This window comes from Rana temporaria, chromosome 7 (assembly GCF_905171775.1).
Source record: "Rana temporaria chromosome 7, aRanTem1.1, whole genome shotgun sequence".
Lineage (NCBI taxonomy): Eukaryota > Metazoa > Chordata > Amphibia > Anura > Ranidae > Rana > Rana temporaria.
Window position 1 is genome coordinate 25,279,376 of NC_053495.1, and position 17,887 is coordinate 25,297,262.

The following is a 17,887-nucleotide window of genomic DNA, read 5'->3' on the forward strand; positions in this document are numbered from 1 at the left end:
GTGAACGTAAATTCCGTCCAGCCCCATTCACGGACGACTTACGCAAACGACGTAAAATTTCAAAATTTCGACGCGGGAACGACGGCCATACTTAACATTGGCTACGCCACCTAGGGGGCAGCTTTATTTTTATGCCGGCATACCTCTTACGGAAACGGCGTATCTTTACTGCGACGGGCAACCGTACGTTCGTGAATCGGCGTATCTACTCATTTGCATATTCTACGCCGAACTCAATGGAGGCACCACCTAGCGGCCAGAGGAAATATTGCACCCTAAGATACGACAGTGCAGGCCGTCGTATCTTCGGTAGGTTTAAGTGTAGCTTAGATTCCGAGTTACGTTGGCGTATCTACTGATACGCCAACGTAACTCTTTGTGAATCTGGCCCAAAAATTCTATCCACAGTTAAAAGGACAGAAGATTTAATAGATGGAAAGATGAAAAAATGACTGAAGGTCCACTTTCATATCTGGGTTTGTAAGGGCATTTGATGCACACACAGTGGATTTATATCATTTGAGGCTATTGAAGAATATATATAAAGGGAATTTTTGTGCCCAGAAATCAGCTTTAAATATGAGGTTTTATTGATTAGGTTTATATCGCCATTAAACCTCATGTAAATCGTTGTCATCGGATCCATGCTATGCTTGTGTAATGATGAAGCATCCAGAATCTGTGACACATAAAGAATGATATTACAGGTAATGGTTGTAGGTCGGCTCTATTAGGTAGATTCAGAAAGAGTTAGGCCGGCTTATCAGTAAATAAGCCGACCTAACTCCGAATCTACGCCGCCGTATGTTTAAGCGTATGCTCAAACAGAGATTGCGCCGTCTTATCTTAGATTGCAATTTTTCGGATGGCCGCTAGGTGGCGCTTCCATTGCGGCCGGCGTAGATTATGTAAATGAGCTTGTACGCCGATTCACGAAAGTACACCTTAGGTGGCCTAAAGTTATTCCACCTATGAAGTGGAATAACAATGTAAGGCCCCGTACACACGAGAGGATTCATCCGCTGAAAAATCTCATTTATCCGCGGATATTTCCAATTTCCAGCAGATAAAAATTTGTTAGGATGCTAACAAATCTATCTGCTGGAATCGGCTCCAGCGGATCGATCTGGTGGTCTGTACAGACTCACCGGATCGATCCGTCCGAACCCGTCCCTCACATGCGTCGTAATGATTTGACGCATGCGTGGATTTCCTTATATGACAGCGTCGCGCACGTCGCCGCGTCATCATCGCGGCGACGGCGCGACACGTCACCGCGGTTGAATTCCGCGCAGATTTGGATCCGATGGTGAGTACATGCCAACGGATCCAAATCCGCCAGAGGATTTATCCGCGGATACGGTCCGGAGGACCGTATCCGCGGATCAATCCTATCATGTGTACCAGGCCTTAAAGTATGGCCGCCGTTCCCGCCGCGAGGTTAGACATTTTTTACGTTGTTTGCCTAAGTCGTCCGCGAATCGGGAGTTACGTCGTTTACGTCCACGTCGAAATCAATAGGCCCGTACGGCGTACTTAGCCGCAATGCGCACTGGGCAATGTATGGCGCCTGGCGCATGCGCAGTAGCAAATAACATCAAAAAACGTGAGGTCAAGCCTCATTTCCACACAACACGCCCCCCTCCAACCAATTTGAATTAGGCGCCCTTACGCCCGCCGCGATTATACTACGCCGCCCTAAGTAAGGAGGTAAGTGCTTTGAGAATCATGTACTTGCCTCTCTTACTTAAGGCGGCGTAGTGTAAACACGCTAGGCATCGCCGTCTTAAGATTGCACGGCCGTACCTGAATCTACCTAAATGTATTTCCCTGTTGGATGAATAGGAGTGGTTTTGTTTCATCCACACATTAGAAGCACCTGTTCTGGGACAGGCTGTGCCCCATTTCAAAGGTAACTGAAGACAAGCAAATAAAAGGACTCTCTAAACAAACACAGATAAGTGCGTTCATTCATCAGTTCATTACCTGTGCATCACTCAGTACACAAATGATTGCATGACACCAGCAAGAGGATGTAGTAGTAGAAGAAGACGACCTTTGGATTCACACCTTGGGGTTTTTGCTTGATGTTTTTTTTTATTTTTTTTTAGGCAGGACAATGATGGGTCCGAATTCCCTGCTGAACTGGACGAATTTCGATCCATCTATGGCATGGGTGCTCAACCTGTGGCCCTCCAGATGTTGTGGAACTACAAGTCCCATCATGCCTCTGCCTTTGGAAGTCATGTTTATTATAACTGTTAGCCTTGCAATGCCTTCTGGGACTTGTAGTTCTGCAACAGCTGGAGGGCCACAGATTGAGCACCCATGATCTATGGGCAGGCTGCTTGTACTGAAGATCTCTAGATCGATCTCAATTCAACCAGCCTGTTTTTTTTTTTCATACAATCACTGCAGCTGTCTATAGCCGGCAGCAGCGATGATTGTATTCTGATGGTGGGGAAACCTCCTGCTTGTCAGAATACAATAGTGCAGTGGGAGGGATTCCCCCATCCAACCACTGACAGTGCTAAAGGGGGAATCAAGCGATTTTCTTTCCTTCCTGTGGCTGAAGGAAAGAAAATTGCATAACATATGGCTTACTTCCCTTATCAGATGGCAAGCAGGAGTTTCAGCGAAACAAATGTTTCCTCAATGAAATCTTTATTTTCCGTGCGGTGTCTTTAGCTAACTCATCATACTCTGGAAGCTCCTTTGTCATGTATTAAATGTTAATCTCCTGCAGTACCACTTCTCCTCCACAAGATGTCCTCGGTCTTTAAGGTTGAATGATACCATGTGCACCTTGAGAACATACTGAGGACATACTGGGCCAGATTCACAAAGAGATACGACGGTGTATCTCCTGATACACCATCGTATCTCTGACTTACACTGGTCGTATCTATGCGCCTGATTCATAGAATCAGTTACGCATAGATATGGCTAAGATCCGACAGGTGTAACTGTGTTACACCGTCGGATCTTATTTTCAATTTGAAAATGGCGCGGGGGGCGTTCCCGCTGATTTACACTGAATAATATGTAAATCAGCGAGATACGCAAATTCACGAACGTACGCGGACCCGACGCAGTTTCTTACGACGTTTCCGTAGCGGTTTTCCCGGCGTATACTTACCCCTGCTTCTATGAGGCGCAGCCAATGTTAAGTATAGCCGTCGTTCCCGCGTCGATTTTTAATTTTTTTACGTCGTTTGCGTACGCCGATTCAGAAATCCGCGCGTCGCAAGTTACGCTCACGTCGAAACCACTGACGTCCTAGTGACGTCAGTGGGAGCAATGCACGCCGGGAAATTTTGCGGACGGCGCATGCTCATTTAAATCGGCGGATTTGCGAGACGCCGCCGCAAGTTTGGAGGTAAGTGGTTTGTGAATTACCCACTTGCCTCTCAAACTTGCGGCAGCGTATCTTAAATCAGATAGATCACGCGGATCTAAAGATCCGCTGATCTACCTGAATCTGGCCCACTGTGAATGCAGGACATCATGGACCCACATCACCTCCAGGGCCGATCCTAGGCAGGGTGCACAGGGTGCATTACACCCAGGCGCCTACAGAGGTGGGGGCGCCGAACATCTAACAGACTCTCTAACAGAAGCCCTCTCTGTGTCCATCACAGAGGCCCCCTCCAGGTCCCAATAAAGTACTCTGCTTCTCTTCCTGTATTTTGTTTATTGTTAAGAGATCATGTAAGGATCCCAGGGTAATGAAGACTTTGTGGGGGAGCATCTCTGTGGTTGATTCATTGCTATAGAACCATTTGTAAACGGGAGGAGTTAGTAAAATGACAACGCCCATGTGGGGGCGCCAGAAATATTTCTGCACCCAGGCGCCTGTGACCCCTGACCCCCTCTACATATATATGTATGTAGACAAATCAGATTTAAGTGAAATTGCATGATCCCCTCCACTATACTGCAGCTTTTATGAATGGAGCAGCTGGGCGGAAAGGGTTGGCTTAAGCCAGCCATAGATGGTTCAAGTCTCAGCCGGTTCAGCAGGAACCGGCCGAGATTCAAACCATTAATGGGCAGGCTAAATGCACCAAGTTAATCAATTGATCAACTTGGATACAACCAGCCTGCTGGATTCTGCTGCTGTAAGCGCTAGTGATGATCACTGTCTCCTCCTGGTGGGGAGGTTTATTTAACTGCAGCAAACGTAAATCATATCTCCTGTCCTACCGGGCAGGGCTGTGCTGTATGGCAGAGCTGTCTACATTTTAGGACTGGATAGATAGAAATACAACTCCCTACCTTTGGCAGGTAAAACTGTGCCCATATAGTATGTATTACATTTGTGTATGTAGCTGTAGCTACAAGGTCCTAGTGACCGCACCTAGTCATTGGCCTGTGACAGTTACAATAGGCAGTGTATAGGATGACTTATGTCTTTGGTCTGCATTTTTCTCTTTTCTGGGTATTTTAGAAGAACTTACTCTACAGGAGAAACCTGTTTATAATGAATAATTCCCTTACACTGTGACCTGTAAACGTGTTCATATCTTGTCAGCCTCAAGAGATTTATAGTAGCAGTAATTTTAATGGTTAAAGGTCATCACCTCCTAGAGCAGGGGTCCTCAAACTACGGCCTGCGGGCTACATGTGGCCCGCGGAGGACTTTTAACCGACCCACCCGACCCTGACAGGCAACGCCGGTTACACGGCAGGTAGTAACACAGCGATCCCGCTGTGTCACGGAGATCACAGTGTTAACAGTTCGGGCGCGCTGTGATTAATGTCCCGCCCTCCTCCTCCTAGACTAGCTCGTGTGATAGAGCCAGTGTTCTGTCTATCACACGAGCTGGTCTAGGAGGGGGCCCGCCAGAACTGTTACCAACACTGTGAGCTTCGTGACACAGCGGGACCGTGACACAGCGGGATCGTGACACAGCAGGACCATGACAACATTTTGGCACAGTAAGGAGAAAGGCTGTGAGGGGCTTACGATGGTGAGGGAGGGGGGGGGGGGACTTGCGATGGTGAGGGGGGCTGATGATGATGAAATGATGAAATGATGATGATGGTGGGGGGGCTGATGATGATGAAATTATGATGTAATGATGATGATGATGGTGGGGGTGGGGGGGGGGGCTGATGATGATGAAATGATGGTGGTGGGAAGGGGGCTGATGATGATGAAATGATGATGGTGGGGGGGGGGGGGGCTGATGATGATAAAATGATGATGTAATGATGATGATGATGGTGGGGGGGGCTTGCAATGAGGGGCTGATGATGTAATGATGAAGGTGGGGGGGCTTACAAAGGTGAGGGGGGCTTACAAAGGTGAGGGGCTGATAAAGATGATGATTATGTAATGATGATTGGGGGGGCTTGCAATGATCTTGATCAGCTTGCAATTAATGATTGTGAGGGAGGGCTTGCAATGAGGGGCTTATAATGATGAAGGGGGAGGGTTGCAATGATCGTGAGGGGCTTGCAATGGTGAGGGGGTGGCTTGAAATGATGGCTTGAATTTGAAATGGTGGTGAGGGGGGGCTTGCAATGATGGTCTGAAATGACAGTGAGGGTGGGCTTGCAATGAAGGCTTGAAATGACGGTGAGGGGGGGCTCAAAATAACATATGTGCAGTGTGCATAGGAAATTGTTCATAGTTTTTTTTATAGTCCAGCCCTCTAACGGTCTGAAGGACAGTTAACCGGCCCCCTGTTTAAAAAGTTTAAGGACCCCTGTCCTAGAGGAATGTAGCTGCACCACCGGACACTTTAAATTAGTAGGTGAAATTATAATCACTATCAGTGAAGGGATATATTTACTGTACAGGCAAATTAAGTTTCATGACCCTGATGACCGGGGAGACCCCATTCACACTTCTGCATTTAAAGTGGCCCTATCAATATAAGGTCAAAATGATTGAATAAAAAACTCATTTAGCCCGTGTCTAAAAAATTCTCCTTATGCTAATCTCCGAACACCACATATATCTGACACTTCTGGGCAGTGGCGTACTAAGTGGGGGGCAGGCCGCCCTGGGTGCCACACACTAGGGGGGGGGGGGTTGGCGCAACACCGTGGAAAGGAGTGCATAGATAAAAGGGATCTTCAGTATTGGAGTAGTCGGTGGCCGATGAACATCTGGTCCTCCTGCCCTTTCCTGGGTTGACAACATCTGACTGCCTATGAGGCAGACTCCATTCTCTTCTGGACTTCCGGTGACATCTTTGTGGGACATCCCAAGCTCGATCGATCCACTGTCGTACGACATTTGGGTCCAACGGTTGCGGTAAGCGCATATGTATTCCACCTCATATTAAAAGATTTTTGTTGGGAAGTTCCTTACCATCTCATGACATCTTCATCGTTTCTATATTTTGTTATGGACACTATATTACATTTTTGTTTATATTGTTCATTTTATTGATTCGTATTTCACATTTTGTTGTTGTGCAATTTTTGCCATTACATCTTTTGTGTCACACTATATGGTCACACCTCACTAGGTGCATACAGTCATTGCCATTGAGCTCACACGTAGCGCTACATTACCATCCACACTTGTCAGAATTTTGTCATATTCCTGTGTAGCTGCTTCACTCCCGTTCAGGGTTCATTCTTTGATACATTTATTTTTGTTTTTGGGTAGCGCACATATTTTTCTCTTCATATATGTATGCACATAAAGTGAAATGAAATAAATGGATGATCCTGAAAAGTGACTGAATCGATGGTGCAATATGCAAATATAAACCAAAAATATAAAGTCCAAGTAAAGTGCAAATAAAGTGCAAAAAAGATGGATGAATAGAAGATCCTAGACCTAGACAGTCACTAAGTGGATGTCTCCAATGGGAAACCAGTCCTCATAGGCATCAAGTGTCTGTACCCCTTATATTGGTGGTCAGTGGGAAGAACACCCCTTATATTGGTGGTCAGTGGGAAGAACACCCCTTATATTGGTGGTCAGTGGGAAGAACACCCCTAATATTGGTGGTCAGTGGGAAGAACACCCCTTATATTGGTGGCCAGTGGGAAGAACACCCCTTATATTGGTGGTCAGTGGGAAGAACACCCCTTATATTGGTGGCCAGTGGGAAGAACACCCCTTATATTGGTGGTCAGTGGGAAGAACACCCCTTATATTGGTGGTCAGTGGAAAGAACACCCCTCATATTGGTGGTCAGTGGAAAGAACACCCCTTATATCGGTGGTCAGTGGGAAGAACACCCCTTATATTGGTGGTCAGTGGGAAGAACACCCCTTATATTGGTGGTCAGTGGGAAGAACACCCCTTATATTGGTGGTCAGTGGGAAGAACACCCCTTATATTGGTGGTCAGTGGGAAGAACACCCCTTATATTTGTGGTCAGTGGAAAGAACACCCCTTATATTGGTGGTCAGTGGGAATAACACCCCTTATATTGGTGGTCAGTGGGAAGAACACCCCTTATATAGGTGGTCAGTGGGAAGAACACCCCTTATATTGGTGGTCAGTGGGAAGAACACCCCTTATATTGGTGGTCAGTGGGAAGAACACCCCTTATATTGGTGGCCAGTGGGAAGAACACCCCTTATGTTGGTGGTCAGTGGGAAGAACACCCCTTATATTGGTGGTCAGTGGGAAGAACACACCTTATGTTGGTGGTCAGTTGGAAGAACACCTCTTATATTGGTGGTCAATGGGAAGAACACACCTTATGTTGGTGGTCAGTGGGAAGAACACCCCTTATATTGGTGGTCAATGAGAAGAACATCCCTTATATTGGTGATCAGTGGGAAGAACACCCCTTAAATTGGTGGTCAATGGGAAGAACACCCCTTATATTGCTTTTATATTATTCCTATTTCCTTTGCATAGTGCTGCCTAGATGACATATGAATATATATGAATTTATCAAATGTATCAATCATATATTCCAAACCACCATGTGGTGCCAAGTTGATATATATTCATGTACCCTTGATGTCCATATTACATGTGAACATATGTGTGTGTGAATACATATGAAATGATATATTTTGATGTGTTTTCTATTATTGATATGTATTTTCTACATCCTCTATGTTCAATAAATATGTACTTCTATCAATTTACCTCCACAAACTCAATAGCCTCATTCAAAGTCCCAACTTTCCTTATTTATTAACACCCCTTATATTGGTGGTCAATGGGAAGAACATCCTTATATTGGTGATCAATTGGAAGAACACCCCTTATATTGCTGATCAGTGGGAAGAACCCCTTATATTGGTGGTCAATGGGAAAAACATCCCTTATATTGGTGGTCAGTGGGAAGAACACCTCTTATATTGGTGGTCAGTGGGAAGAACACCTCTTATATTGGTGGTCAGTGAGAAGAACACCCCTTATATTGGTGGTCAGTGAGAAGAACACCCCTTATATTGGTGGTCAGTGAGAAGAACACCCCTTATATTGGTGGTCAGTGGGAAGAACACACCTTATATTGCTGGTCAGTGAGAAGAACACCCCTTATATTGGTGGTCAGTGAGAAGAACACCCTTATATTGGTGGTCAGTGGAAGAACACCCCTTATATTGGTGGTCAGTGGAAAGAACACCCCTTATATTGGTGGTCAGTGGAAAGAACACCCCTTATATTGGTGGTCAGTGGGAAGAACACCCCTTATATTGGTGGTCAGTGGGAAGAACACCCCTTATATTGGTGGTCAGTGGGAAGAACACCCCTTATATTGGTGGTCAGTGGGAAGAACACCCCTTATATTGGTGGTCAGTGGAAAGAACACCCCTTATATTGGTGGTCAGCGGGAAGAACACCCCTTATATTGGTGGTCAGTGGAAAGAACACCCCTTATATTGGTGGTCAGTGGGAAGAACACCCCTTATATTGGTGGTCAGTGGGAAGAACACCCCTTATATTGGTGGTCAGTGGGAAGAACACCCCTTATATTGGTGGTCAGTGGGAAGAACACCCCTTATATTGGTGGTCAATGGGAAGAACACCCCTTATATTGGTGGTCAGTGGGAAGAACACCCCTTATATTGGTGGTCAGTGGAAAAAACACCCCTTATATTGGTGGTCAGTGGGAAGATTGTTCCTTACATTGGTGGTCAGCAGGTAGAATGCCTGGGTTGCTGGTCAGTGGGAATTATACCCCCTTACAGAGAGCTAAAATTACCATTTGTTACTTATTTGAGTGACATAAATTGCTGATTGCTCAAGGAACCTCTACTACCCTTTAGGGGAACCCTAGTTGAAAAAAGATGCTCTCGGATCTCCCGTACCCTGGAGGCAATCTAGAACAGTCTCTTACTAAATTGCAGCTGTTTTTTAAGATTTAAGGCGATAAAAAGACTAAAACTATACATTCTGTCTTCAGACCTTTGATGTTTGGCACTCCTACAAATTAGTTGACAGTCTCTTATAACACACTGTCTCTTGCGCCATACAACAAGTCACTTGCAACGTGTTAGCTCTCTCTTGTAATGGGGTCTCATGTCACATGGCGGCTCTCCAAAATCACAGCTGTTCTCTCTTTGACATAGTAACTAAAATAAAATAGTGTTTTTTTTGGTGGGTTTGTGGTCTAACCAAAACAAAGCCTCTCAGGTTGGGTGGCAGATAAAATTGGGTTCATGCATCTGGTGTCGGCCAACAGAAACAAACCGCCGTAGGTCTCCGGTATAGACTGCAGCGGTGGTGGTATAGCATGGGATTAATGTGGGATTCTCTATCTAGGAGGGGAGGAGGGAGTGTCTACGAGAAAGGGGCATCCCCTACGTTGTCACACACACAGACAGCCAGGGATTGTATTGCAGTCACTGAGACAGGAGCTGATGTGACAGGCAACGCTCCCCATGCAGCAGCTGAGAGGGGAGGAGAGAGAAGTGTGGCTTTGTGTAGTGGAGACAGAAAGAGCATTTGAGGGAATAATAAGAGTGGCGCTGGCTAGCAGAGGCGTGGTGCATTGAGTGTAGTGTGTGTACTCTGGGATACAATCACTGAACCCCAACGACTCCGCAGTCACCCACATGGGCAGAGGCAGAGCCTTAACCAACCTTGTCTGTGAATGAAAGCACCCCACCGGAGGAGCTGCTCCACAACAAAGAGGTAGGGACCCCCCCCACTTATCTTCCTTTGCATTTGCTGTGGCACAGATGAATCTGCAAAACAACGGGCATGGCACTAAGTTATAGATTGCATGCAGAGGATATGGAAAATTTGGCAGCAAGCGATAGATATATATCTCTCTCTCTCTCTCTATATATATATATATATATATATATATATATATATATATATATATATATATATATATATATATATATATATATATATATACACACACACACACACACACATTTCTCTCCCATTGGAGTACATTGCAAATGCAGAGCAATATTATTGAAGCACAGTATGCTTAACTGCATGCATGGAAAGGAAAAAACGATACTGCATGTTAGCAAATATTTACAATATGTAACAATACAGCTGCGAATACAAAAGAATTATAGTAATACTAAAATATATATATATATATTTATTTATTTATTTAAAAAAAAAATATATATATATATATATATATATATATATATATATTAATAAAATGTAATATAAATATACTGTCTATATTATATATATATATATATATATATATATATATATATATATATATATATATATATATATATTAATAAAATGTAATATAAATATACTGTCTATCTATCTATGTTTTTATATATATATATATATATATATATATATATATATATAAAGACACATTGGTCTCCCATCGGAAATATAGATTACAATGCAAATGAAGAGCATTATTAATCAAGAAAATATATATATGTAACATTACAACTGCGAATACAAAAGAATTATAGTAATAACTAAAAAAAACAATAATATATATATATATATATATATATATATATATATATATAGTATTCTATATAAAATGTAATATAATTATGCTGTATACACACACAATGCAAATATATATATGTAACATTACAACTGTAAATACAAAAGAATTATAGTAATAACTAAAAAAAACAACAACAATATATATATATATATATATATATATATATATATATATATATATATATATATATATATACATATATATATATATAGTATTCTATATAAAATTTAATATAATTATGCTGTATACACACACAGTGTATATATATATATATATATATATATATATATATATATATATATATATATATATAATGCAATATGCCTACATAACAATATATGTACACACCACAACTACAGCAATATTAAAGATTATATCAGCAGCAAATATTGATACTCGCATTTGTTGATTGACTGATTGGTTATAACACCGGTCCCCCCCCCCCTCCCCACCACTACTCTCCACTGAGCTGTAGTTACATTATGTTTGATGGATGTGATGTTGAGGATAATCCTTGTACTATGATTACCCTGAGACTGCTCCAGGGTATTGGCTGCCACTCCAGAGATGCCCATTGTTTGGAGCCCGGTGGCCCCCGGGGGTCTCTTCTCTGCAGCCTGCACATTCAGTGGCACTGCAGCCTGTAAAGCATGACAAGGCAGAACAGTGTGGAGTGTATTGTAAAGCCTTGGGCATCCTCTCCGCCTAATCACCATTATTAATGGGCAGGACGATGGCAGAGTTCACCATCACTCGCTGAGACACAATGAAACAAACACAGGATGTTGCATTTGGGACATGACCCTACTTCCCATACAAACATATAGGATACATCAGAGTAATGACAGGACAATGTATGGATTGTTTTCATGGTTGTGTAAGATCATGATTGGTGTATAGTTTATTGTGTTGCTGTGTTGTATATTTACTACTTTGTGGATATTTTATGTAAATATGTTTTTTTTTTTTATATATAAAATACGTACATAGTAACAATCATAATGTACTTATAAAAGTAAAAGTCCTGTAAATTTTAACATTCTGTTAATATATTCATTGGCAGCTGCTTTGTGCATCTTCTGGTGTATTTTCACACTTGGGAAGTGTAGTCCATGTCCTCCTGTTCACACTGCAGTACCAACTCTGCGCTGTGCTTCCAAACTGCTGCATGCAACGGGTTGGGTGATTTTTCCACTAGCTGTAAGGATAGAGGTTCCACCAAGAAAATTGTCGCACTGAAGTTGTCTTTGCAGGCAATTGTGAAAACATAAACTTGTAGTACATACCTCCCAACATTTGGAGATGGGAACGAGGGACAATTACTAGCAAATGTATGTAAGAATAGGACACGCCCCCTTAAAGGAAAATCATACATAAAAAAAGGAGTAATTTAACCCACAAGTGCTTTTTTTACCACTACTATTCCTTTATATTGTTTTTGTTTTTTTTTTGTTTTGAAATGTAGCAATTTAGAAATCAGATAAAGGTTAAGCACCAGGAAACACTTTTTGAAAGATAAAGGGGCAGATCCACAGACATCTGCGCCGGGCGCAGCGTATCTAAGATACGCTACGCCGCCGTAACTTATCTTTTTTAGTTTGAATCCTCAACGAATCCGCGCCATAAGTTACGGCGGCGTAGCGTATCTCTCGCGGCGTAAGGGCGCAGAATTCAAATGGATCTAATGGGGGCGTGTTTTATGTTAATACGTCGTGACCTGACGTAAACAACGTTTTTTTGGAACTGCGCATGCGCCGTCCCTGGGGGTATCCCAGTGCGCATGCTCGAAATTAAACCGGAACCCGCCAATGCTTACGACGGTGATGTCATTCTATGCAAATTCCTATTCGCGAACGACTTACGCAAACAACGTAAAAAATTCAAAATTGTACGCGGGAAGGACGGCCATACTTAACATTGAGTACGCCTCAGTATAGCAGCTTTAATTATACGCCGGAAAAAGCAGAACGCAAATGACGGAAACAAAAGCGACGGGCCGACGTACGTTCGTGGATCGCCGTAAATAGCTCATTTGCATACTCAACGCGGATTTCAACGGGAACGCCACCTAGCGGCCGCCGAAAATTGCATCTAAGATCCGAAGGCGTACGAAGACGTACGCCTGTCGGATCAAGCCGAGATGCCGTCGTATCTTGTTTTGAGGATTCAAAACAAAGATACGATGTGGGAATTTTTAAATTACGCCGGCGTATCAATAGATACGCCGGCGTAATTTCTTTGTGGATCTACCCCAAAAAGTGCATTTTATATACAATTATATTGATCTGATCAACATGAGGGACAAATGAGGTGGAATGAGGGACAGAGCCTCGATATCAGGGACAGTTGGGAGATATGGTACTAGTATGAAGGCCGGCAATATATTGCACATGTTAGGTGTTTATGATTATGATAACAACTGGGGCTCATGCACATGGGTTTACTGACGTTTTACATCGGAAAATGCAGAATCTTGTTGGAATTTTTCTAAATGCTGTACGCATGTATCATGTTTACATATGTACATCATACAGTGTTAAAGCAGCTTATTGGTTGCTAGGACGCAGGCCACCATTGCCGCCTAGTGTCTGCTGCTAGGATGTGGACAGCTATTGCCACCTAGTGTTCTTAGTTGTTGGATGCAGGAAGCTATTGCCAGACAGCGTCCATCATTGTTAGGATGTAGATGACTATTGCTGCATAGCTTCCCTTGCCGTTAGGATGTAGGTGTTGTGAAGCAAGCGGCTATTGTTGCCTAGCGTTCAATATTGCTAGAATGCAGGTGTCCACTGCTGCCTAGGATCCTTCATTGTTTGAACACATGCAGCAATTTCTGCCTAGCATTCTTAGTAGCTAGGATGCAGTCAGCCATTGTTGCTTAGTGTCCTTTGTTGCTATGATCCAGATTGTTATTGCCACCCAGTGTCCTAGTGTCCTCAGGTGCTCATTGCTGTTTAGGATCTTTCGTTGCTAGGACAGAGGCAGCTATTGCTGTCTGGCATTCTTAGTAGTTAGGATACAGGCAGCCAATGTAGCCTGACATCTTTCGTTGCTAGGACACAGGTGGTTATTGCCGCTTAGGGGTATTAGTTGCTAGGATGCAGGTGGCTATTCCTGCCTAGTGTCCTTCGTTGCTAGGATGCAGGTGCCCATTGCTGCTTAGGATCCTTCATTGCTAGGACAGAAGCAGCTATTGCTGCCTGACATCTTTTGTTGCTAGGACACAGATGGTTAGTCTCGCATAGTGCCCTCAGTTGCAGGTTCCCATTGCTACTTAGCATCCTTTGTTGCTAGGACGCAGGCAGCCATCGCTGCCTATCATTCTTAGTAGCTAGGATGCAGGCAGCCATTGCCGCCTGGTGTCCTTCATTGATTGCTGGGTGGCAGGTGGCTATTGCTGCCTAGTGGCCTTAGTTGCTAGGATAAAGGTGGTTATTGCTGCCTAGTGGCCTTAGTTGCTAGGACACAGGTGGTGACTGTTGCCTAGTGGCCTTAGTTGCTGGGACACAGGTGGTTATTGCTGCCTTGTGGCCTTAGTTGCTGGGACACAGGTGGTGATTGTTGCCTAGTGGCCTTAGTTGCTAGGACATAGGTGGTGATTGTTGCCTAGTGGCCTTAGTTGCTAGGACACAGGTGGTTGTTGCTGCCTAGTGGCCTTAGTTGCTAGGACACAGGTGGTGACTGTTGCCTAGTGGCCTTAGTTGCTGGGACACAGGTGGTTATTGCTGCCTTGTGGCCTTAGTTGCTGGGACACAGGTGGTGATTGTTGCCTAGTGGCCTTAGTTGCTAGGACATAGGTGGTGATTGTTGCCTAGTGGCCTTAGTTGCTAGGACACAGGTGGTTGTTGCTGCCTAGTGGCCTTAGTTGCAAGGACACAGGTGGTTATTGCTGCTTTGTGGCCTTAGTTGCTAGGACACAGGTGGTTGTTGCTGCCTAGTGGCCTTAGTTGCTAGGACACGGGTGGTGATGGTTGCCTAGTGGCCTTAGTTGCTAGGACACGGGTGGTGATGGTTGCCTAGTGGCCTTAGTTGCTAAGATGCAGACGGTCATTGCTGCCTATCGTCCTTCAGTACCATGACACAGGCAGCTCATGTACTCCAATAAAGTAAATTTGTGCTTAACCTTGTATGTGTGTAAAGGTTAGCACAAGCGTTTATATGCATTCAGTGTAAAACACCGTGCAATGCAGGACCGTGGATGCATATTTTTCATATTTTTCTATTTTGCAGCTGTGTGAATGGGGAAATAACAACCCATACACATGCGTTTAGATCTCGTAAAACAAACAGACATTTTTTGTGTTTTTTTTGCACCCACGTGCATAAGCCCTTATGATTACTGTTGGTAGTACTGTTGTTTTCTTTACCACTATAATTAAGGTAGTTTGCTATGCTTGTGTCTAGGTCGAATGATTACCTTTTTGCGCAAGCTCCGCCCTTTGCGTCATGTGATTTTAGTAAAAACAAGCTACTGATCCTGTAGTTTGCAGACGCATGGGGTCTGTGTTATTTTTACTGCATCTTTTTAACAGTACTGACTAACAAACAAGAACAGGTGGCTTTATGTTTCTTGAATCGCAGTGAGTCTTCCGACTCCTCTTACCTTCCCTGCACCCAACAGTTCACCAGGGAGATTCACCTCCAGGGAAGGTTTGTTGAATGTCAGATTCATTTCTTTATAAGGGGTTATGCACATGGCTGCAAAAATACAGCATTTTTCTTACAGATCTCAACACAGGTGTATTGCTTTCTATGGGCTTATGCACACCGTAGCACTCCAGCTGCATTCAGATTCGTAAAATAAAAAAAAAATTGAAAAATGTGCATCTAAAGTTCCTTCTAGGGTTAGGTGACCAGATTTTTAAAATGGCAAATGGTAAACTATTTTAAAAGCGTATTTTTCTCAAATTACCGAGGCATCGGTGCCCATCAGTGCCACCTCATCGGTGCCCGTAATTAAAAAAGAAAACTTACTTATTTACAAAAAAATTAACAGAAAAAAAAAAATGTTATTTTTTTCAAAATTTTCGGTCTTTTTTTAGTTGTTGCGCAAAAAATAAAAATCGCAGAGGTGATCAAATACCACCAAAAGAAAGCTCTATTTGTGGGAACAAAATGATAAAAAAATGTTTGCGTACAGCGTAGCATGACCGCGCAATTGTCATTCAAAGTGCGACAGCGCAGAAAGATAAAAATTGGCTCGGGCAGGAAGCCGCGTAAGTGCCTGGTATGGAAGTGGTTAAAAAAAGTCCCCGACCCTTTCCAACAACGCAGAGGCACCAAAATGCATTGATGTGAACGTTGCTCCATAGGAACCCATGTTAAAAAACACGTCCTGTAAAAAGCCAGAAAAAACGCATTGGTGTGAACCGAGCTTTAGAGAAATTTAGATTTTTGAAGGAAAAGGTTTCTACAGCTAACATCATTGACTGTTTTTAAAAATAGTACTAAAAATCGACTCCCCCACCCCCCCCCCCTCTCCACACACACACTCTACATCCCCGTGGCTCAAATTCTGCGTTATTTTTGTCGCGTTTCCGGTGGTTTTGGGGTCGCAGCTTAATTAGAGATTGTGGATGAGCTGCGCCTGCAGACGGACTGGAAGTATTCATCACTTGGAGAGGACAGGCGGCTCAGCCCAGCACTGCAGTGACAACGATGGGAGTGCAGGAAGTCACAGGTGAAGCCGCTATTTGATGCGTCGGTGCAGCAGCACCTGTAGTGATGTCATAGTGGACAGAGGGTTAAGCAGACTGACTTGAATGCGGCGCAGTTTGTGGCGCTACGCTTAGTTCTCCGCTTATACAAACTCAAAGAGAGCTCGGTGTCTGCCTGGGAAATATTTTGTGCTGCTTGCGAGCTAAATAGAATAAATCACATTTATTTCAATTTGTCTAAAGCGCTTTGTCTGCATCTCTGTACGGTCTAATCAGTCATCGCGTCTGCGTGGCAGAAAATTGGTGCGGGCTGTTGAATAGGCTGCAGCTGTCTGAGCTCATAGGTGACAACATTTGTCATTCTTCTAACAGAGCCGCTACAAGTGCTACCTGCTGGGAGTACCGCCATTGCACTGTTTTAAAGGGCCAGTCCACTCAAAATTGATTCTTCGATTTTTGGCAGGAGATGGAAAGTTAAACCATTTTAGGGCTTCTTATGTTGGTGTTGGTTGCTGTGGCAATTATATAAGGGTGTCCACTCTCCCTGCTGGATTGTTTTATATTATGTAGAAGTAACTGGGGGACACTATAAAGGTAGGTGAGAATTATGACATGGGGCTCTGTTTTTTTAGATTGTTAGTTACCGAGAAAAATACGTGGAGAACACACCTCCCAACTGTCCCTGATTTGGAGGAACTGTCCCTGATTTGGAGCAATGTTCCCCTTTCCTCCTCATTTGTCCCTCATTCTGGTCTGATCTATATAATTGTATCTAAAGTGCACTTTTTATCTTTCAAAAGGTGTTTCCCAGTGCTAAACCTTTCATCCAATTTATATTTTGCTGCGTTTGTAAATTTCAAAAGCCAATAAAAAGGAAAAGTAGTACTTTTCTTTGTATAATTATCCTTTTAAGAGTCGTGGCAGGGGGTGTGTCTTCAGGGCCGTTTGAAGGAATTTGGGGGCCCCAAGCAAAATGGGGGCCCACAAGCCCCCCCCCCCGCACGTAAAGCCTACTTTAGCGCTTCACTAATTTTTTACACCCATGTTCTTACCCCATTCCCCCCCCCCCCAGTCCCTATGTTTTTCTATTCTCACCTCCCCTTCTTCCCTGTAGGCTGTTTCTGTAGCGTGGCCGAGCTCCTCTTCCTCCTGTCAGTCCGGTGTTCTATCTTTATTTTTCCCCAGTCCCCTATCAGATAGTGCCCGGCCGGGAACAGGAAACTGAATCTCCTGTACCATGCGCGGTACCTGGCCAGACTGAAAGGACTCCAGGAGGGAGGAAGAGGAGCTCGGCCACGCTACAGACTGGGAAGGGGAAGTTGGGGGCCCCAGGCCAGC

At 43.8% G+C, this 17,887-nt stretch overlaps 1 protein-coding gene across 1 annotated transcript in view; it reads left to right on the plus strand.

Annotated features, from left to right (window-relative positions):
• The first annotated feature begins 9,796 nt into the window (after positions 1-9,796).
• Positions 9,797-17,887, plus strand: part of FRMD4B (FERM domain containing 4B) — a 283,767-nt gene continuing 275,676 nt past the window's right edge. The window contains exon 1 of the mRNA XM_040359088.1: positions 9,797-10,072. The gene's annotated coding sequence lies outside the window, so the exon portion shown is untranslated. The remainder of the gene's footprint in view (positions 10,073-17,887) is intronic.